We start from the raw sequence: 6,468 nt of genomic DNA, 5'->3' as shown, positions 1-6,468 counted from the left end.
CAATTGTTATACACTGTGCCATCTTGATCCCTTAACTAAGGATACGTACATTTCAGGTGGAAAATGTTAGGTATTAATGTTGAGTTTTGTTTGATGTATATTCTTTTGTGAGTTAGGAACCTTGATAAAAAGATGATTTTTTATGTGCAGTATGACAGGTTTGCCAGTGACTAGTGTATAACATATGTTCAACTCATGTGCAGAGTGAGTGAGTGTGATTCTGACAAGATGTACCTAGTACTACCACTTGTAGCAAAGCAATTTATCTCATGATTGATGTGTCAACCATTAGGAAGGAGAACTTTGCCTCAAATTTTTAAACAAGTAACCCAGTGGCATGACACAGACCATCATTGGCAAAACTGATGAGCTTTTGACCTAGAAAAGTAGATTGGAATGGTCGAGGGTTCTAAAACAGATGTGGCAAATAGCTGGCATGGGGTTGCCACCCTCTACCATGGCTAATGCAAACTCTCTAAATTGATCACTGCGTCCTTTTAGGTTGAGCTGGGATATGGCTCCAGAACCCTTCTTAACACAGCACACTAGTCAACCACTACTGATTGAGCAGTGTTGGCACGTCATGCCCAACTGCTGTTTTTGCTCTCAAAATTGGATCCTTTCTTTACCCGGGATAGTTTCAGGGCTCTCGTTAATGAATACAGAAGGAGGAGCAAGTTAAGTTCTGCACAATGACAGAACTTTCCTAGCTTTCTGGTGATGAGACAGCTTGGGATTCCTTGGGCAGATGAATTTAAAAGCATTGCGATGTCATTCCCTAGCTTAGAGGACTTCATGGACACATGGCCATGGTTTCTTTTGTAGGGAGTTTGAACTTCTGGGGTGTGGGGCCCCATCCTGAGTCCATGTATTGGAATTCTAGGTAAGAGCAGGATCTCCTCCAAGACTGCTCAGTGTGGAGCTAAGAGGGCCCCTGGAATGGGAGCTCAGAGACCTGCGGGTGCTGACCAGGCAGATCTCTTCCTCCCCACCCTCTGATTTCTCACCTGCAAAGTAAGAAGATTGGGTTAAATCAGAGTTCTCAGTGGGGTGCTACTACTGCCAGGCACTTCCTGGAAATGTGTGGGGACATTTTTGGTTATCAGGATGGCTGGGGTATGGCTACTGGCACCGAATGGGTGGAGCCAGCAATGCTAGATGTCTTCCTGTCGTGCGGGGAGGCCTGCAGGGTCTCTGCTCCCTCTCCCCATACAAGAACGCAGGATATGGTGAGGCCAAAAAGGAACACCCACGGAGCCATAGGTAGGGGAGTCATACCACTGTATTCTTTCTGGCGGCACTATACTCTCACTGGAGGCTGGATCCACACTGTCTGCAAACTGCCATCCACACTTGCCAGCCCAGCCGCCATCTTCTTGCTAGCCCCCATTCTTTCTCTCTCTCCTCTCTCTCCTAGCGTAGCCACAGCAGTTATATTAGTGGCCAATGGCTCACTGGTTACAGCTGACGGCCAACTAGCCACAGCTGATGGCCATGCAATCACAGTTGATGGCCATTTACTACCTGAGCCAGCACCTGTCTATGTGAGGCCGAGAGCCTGGAAACTGCTTTCTGGGGCTCTGCCCCCACACTTCCTATGGGCAGCACAGCTTCACTCAACAAAGGATTTTCTCGTGACCTCTGTGACTTCCAAATGCCCTACAGGATATTCGTGTAGTGAAAATCCTTATTATAATGAACTGAATCTTCAACCTAATTCTGTTTTACATGTAAAAGCAAAACAATTTTTTTTGCATGGTTTTAATATCCATTGAATTTTCCCGGAATACATCCCCATGAGAGCTGAGGGATGGTTTGTTTCTTTAGCAATTAGTGTTGACCATTTTGGAAAGGCACAGAACCAATGGCAATGCAGAGTCTGCATTTGAATGGCCAGTGCAACCCACTTGTATCAATGTGCCGTTTAAGAAGTAAATTATGTAGGTAGATTATAGTTTCTATGGATTTCACTTCAGGACGGTAAGGGGCAATACAAAATGTTATTTGTAAAAGGGCATGTTAGGTCTGATTGGGCTAAAAGCCACTGGCCCAAAGGTTCCCCAAAGATTGCTTTTTAGCTCTAACACCCTCTGAGTCTGTGAGGGAGAAAAGAGATTCACATGGCATGAAGAACGGAAAACCTGAGCGATAGAAATGGGTGAAAGCAAGTCAATGTCCCCAGACTGAGCAGAGTCCACTGCTGAGCATGTCCGCTGCTGCATGACCCTGGTGTTGTACTGAAGCCTTTGATTTTTGACTCTTTGTCTAGATAAGATTCAGGATTAGAATCCCCTACTTAGGCATCCGGGTGAATCTTCTACTGTTGGGAGGGGATCCAGCTCAACGTGCGCCTGTTGTACATGGAAGCTTTACTCATGGCTCCTCTCCTTCTATCTGCAATCCTCCCTCCTGCCGTGTTTCCGTGATGTAATTTTGGTAGAATTAAACTTGAACAGCCCTAAATTATATAATTAATTACATTCAGCTTCCGTTATAATCACTAATTGATCTGAGCCTGCTAGCACAACGCTTTCATTATTTGGCACACAATTATTGAGCGCCTACTTTGTGCTGGGAATAAAGTAGGAAATGGTCAATTTCTCCTAAGGAGGGAAGATGGGGTGGTGGTGGTTAGTGTTTGTAGTTGTCAAGGATTTGGTGGGGAAGTGGAGGGGGGTAAGCCCTGCTGGCCTTCTAGTTGCCCTGTGAATGCTTGTATGCTAAAAATCTCCTGAGGTCACACTCTGGGATCAGGCAGGCTGGTTTTGGCACCAGATGTCACGCGTTGTACTCTAGGTCTCTCTGGTTTTCTCTTTCTTTGACTGTCCAATAATAATTAGTTTAGAAATTAATCGATACAATGAACACCTGCCGTGTGAGGGGCTCTTAATCACCTCTCTGGTCTTCCCTCTCCTAATTCTCTCTCAGGGCTCTTTCTTTCTCTCTCTAATTGAAGGCCTTGCTGCTCAAAATTGAATATGTATTCTTGTTAATTGCAGAGTCTGATTCTGCTGGTCTGGTGGGGCCTGTGATTCTGTAGTGTCAGTGATTTTGCTGGTCTGGACCACACTTTGAGTAGCAAGGTGTTAGACCACTAGATCACCCTTCTTTCATTTCTTGAGGGAGAAGCCAAAGGAAAGTTATTAAACAGCTAGCCTCACTCCTGTGCAATCATGGTTATCTGGGAGTGGGACAATTCCTGTCAAATTGCATTGAGGTTGCTTCCTCCCTGTCCTTCCGTGTTCTTCTAGGGGGCCGGGTGTGTTTGTTTTCTTACTTCTCCTGGTAGTGGTCGTATGAAGTAGCTCACCAAATGAGTTCAGATGTGGTAACAAAGGTGACATGTTCCTGAGGTTGGTTAGGATTTGTTAAGGGATGTATTCATGTAATACTTCCTGTTCACCTAGGAGGAGCTGGATCCTACAGAAAAAAGGAGAGACAAAGGTAAACAAAGATACTCCCTGGGGTGGGAAAGGCAGGCATGCAAACCAAGTCATGGTATTACAGTGTGATCACGACCTGTGTGGAGCAACCTGTGCCCGCTCTGTTCCAAGGATGCTGAGGACCAGCAGTGCCCTGGTGTCAGGGTGATTGTACATCCAGTTTACCAGGGATATGGGCAGGCTGGTCCACTTGGGAGCCTGAATCAGAGGGCGCTGTGGGAACCAGCCAGACATAATGCGAAGGACCCTCCTCCCAGAGTTCTTCCTCCTCTGTCTCCTTCCCCATCTGCCTCTGTTTTTCTCCTTGTCCTCTGCCCCTCTTCAGCTGCCAGTAACACCAAATCTAGCTGCTGGGCAATCAAAAATGAAAGAGATGTTGGCTATCGGGCTGTTTGTCAAAGAGGAAAGAGGAAGAGCTGTAATCATGTCTACTATCATCGCAGTGGGTCTGATGACAGCTCATCAGACTGAGAATCCTGGAGTGGGACCCCCCCTTTTCCTCCTCACCTCTCCTTTCCTGCTCCTACTTTGCAGCACAAATAGAGCACTTTTCAGGGGATGTACATCTCAGCCTCCATCTGCCCCTCCCTGCCTGGGATCCCTTCATGGTGCTCCAGAGTCATATGTATTCTCTCACAGGGGAAGCTGGGTCAGGAAGACCACTGTACCTCCCCACGTCAGATTTGAGCCCATTTTGGCCAGGAGGGAAAGATTTTATCACAGTCATTTCTGCCCTTTCTCTCTTGAGTTCTGAAGGTTTTCATGGGGCCAAGGTTTCCAGAGGGCCCGTCTTGCCTTGACTGCTGTTGGGCCATGCAGGCATCCACTGGGCTGGACTGGTCCTCCGTCAGGCTGAGCCACTACTTCCCTTTCCTGGAGACATTTTCCTTGTGACCTTCTAACACTGTGTTTGCCTGCGTGATGATGCTCATTCTTTGCTGCTTCTACCCCATCAGGGAGGGCATCTCTGCCACGACTTCTGTGCGTAGCCATCACAGGAATGCTGTTCCTGAAGTGTGCTGGGACAGGGGAAGCTCTAGAGACCATTTCTTTCCTGGGCACTTGCCTCCAGTCCAGAGGCAGCTCTACCTAGGAAGTGGTCACAGGTGTCACATCCCTCTGGACTCCTGTGACTTCAAATAGATGTAAGGAAGGGGGTGTAGGGCTCCTTCTTTGGGACCCAGTAATGTTTCAGCTTTCATAATTTCCCCCTGACTCTCTCGCCTCCTACCAGCCTGGACATTTTTTATTTTTTGTTTTAGTTGGGGCTGGGTTGGCGGAAGTGGTAGAGGGCTCAGGGAGAGGAGGGAACCTTGCTCTTATTCCTAATGTTTGTTCCCAAATCCTTTGCTTAACGTTTTGAGTCAATTCCATTCCCTGAAGGAAGATCCAAATAGTTACCTTTTTGAAACCAGAAGCCAGTGAGTAGGTGCTTAGTTAATAATTGTTGAATGAATAATAGTCTATATTTTCAATTATAGCCCCAAAATAATGGAGCCATATTTTAAATCTCTTTCTCGTACACACACACACACACACACACACGCACACGCACACATGTTTTTTTATATTTCAGATATTTTTTATTTCTTCAATTGTATGATTTATTAGGAGTGACTGAAATAAAAAACATAATTGAGTCCCCTCATTATCACGATCATCATGGAAATGGCTTTAGGAGAAAACTGGTCAGATGAATATTATTGCTTCCCATTTTCAACTGGTAAAATGGTTGCCATTGATCAATAGACAGTCAACAGTCTGGCACGAATGCTCAAGGTGTGTTCCATAATACAACATGCCTGTTCACGGGGCGGGGGGAGGGGACTAGGAAATAACTTATGTGAACTTCTTGATTTCCTCATACAAGACAAGCACAAAAGCACCACCCATGCCTCTGAGAACATTGGGCCATGCACCCTTGAAAAAAAACCTTGCCTCCTTCATCACGAGCAATCCTCCTCTAGCAGTCAGTGTGCCTGTTACATGACATCAGTCCCTTTGCGCCCCGACTGCATCATCATGCAGTGCGCACAGTGTCACACGGGTAGGAAGTCACCCCAGCCATTGCCGTGACGGACTGTGCAATCATCCAGCTGATGCAGAGGTGAGTATTCTTGGGATCTGGAAGCATTCCCTTTGCAGTGTCATAGCTACCGAAGTAGGCAGCTCGGTGGATGATTATACCCTGCACAGACACATTAAAGCCTTGGTACAGGCCCTTAATCCCATCAGATTTGTAGATCTTAGCCAGGCAGTCACTGAGGCCTTTGGATTCCCTCTCAGCTCCAGCTTTGCCCACATCAGCTGCTAGACGGGTACGGGCAACATCAAGAGGATACACGAGACACAAGGAGGTGGCCCCAGCAGCACCACCTGATGCCAAATGCCCAGCAAAGTAGCGCCAGAACTGGGTTCTCTTGTCCACACCACCCAGGAAGATCTGCTTGTATTTATCTTTGAAGGCAAAGTTGAGAGCCTGGGTGGCGAAGTATCTGATGACATTGGCCAGGTTACCATGCCAGAAGGACAGGACTCCCTGCTCCTTGAGGATACGGACCACACGGTCTATAATGCCCTTGCATTGCTTGTCTGCAGTGATTTGCTTGCTGGCACGCTGCACTTGGAGCAGCAGTGTGACCCGCTCGATGGGCGCTACTGCCATCTTGGAGAGGCCGCAGCCATTCCACTTGCCGGGAAGTCCTTGGCGAAGGTCACAGCAGCATCTGTCATATTGAAAGGAAAGAAGAGGACGGAAGCGACGGAAAGACTGAGCTAGGAACAGATGGAGCTCTGGGCTCTGGGGCGGAGCGAAGCAAATGCCACACCACGTTTTTAAACGGAATTCAGCAAGACTTTATATTCAGCAAGACATAGAATGTATATTAATTTTCTAATTCTGTGTAACAAATTACCGCCAACTGAGTGACTTAAAGTGGCATATATTTCTCTCACGTTTGGTGGGCCAGGGGTCCCCCAGCTTAGCTGGGTGCTCAGGGTCTCCCGAGGCTGCAGTCAAGGCTGA

The 6,468-nt window shown here is 47.2% G+C and overlaps 1 pseudogene; it reads right to left on the bottom strand.

Moving 5' to 3' along the window:
* Positions 1-5,217: 5,217 nt before the first annotated feature.
* LOC109448229 (ADP/ATP translocase 2) lies at positions 5,218-6,176 on the bottom strand (annotated as a pseudogene).
* Between the last annotated feature and the right edge of the window lie 292 nt (positions 6,177-6,468).

Source organism: Rhinolophus sinicus, linkage group LG03, assembly GCF_036562045.2.
Source record: "Rhinolophus sinicus isolate RSC01 linkage group LG03, ASM3656204v1, whole genome shotgun sequence".
Classification (NCBI taxonomy): domain Eukaryota; kingdom Metazoa; phylum Chordata; class Mammalia; order Chiroptera; family Rhinolophidae; genus Rhinolophus; species Rhinolophus sinicus.
The sequence above is the reverse complement of the archived record's forward strand: the minus strand, read 5'-3'. Positions and strand labels throughout refer to the sequence as shown.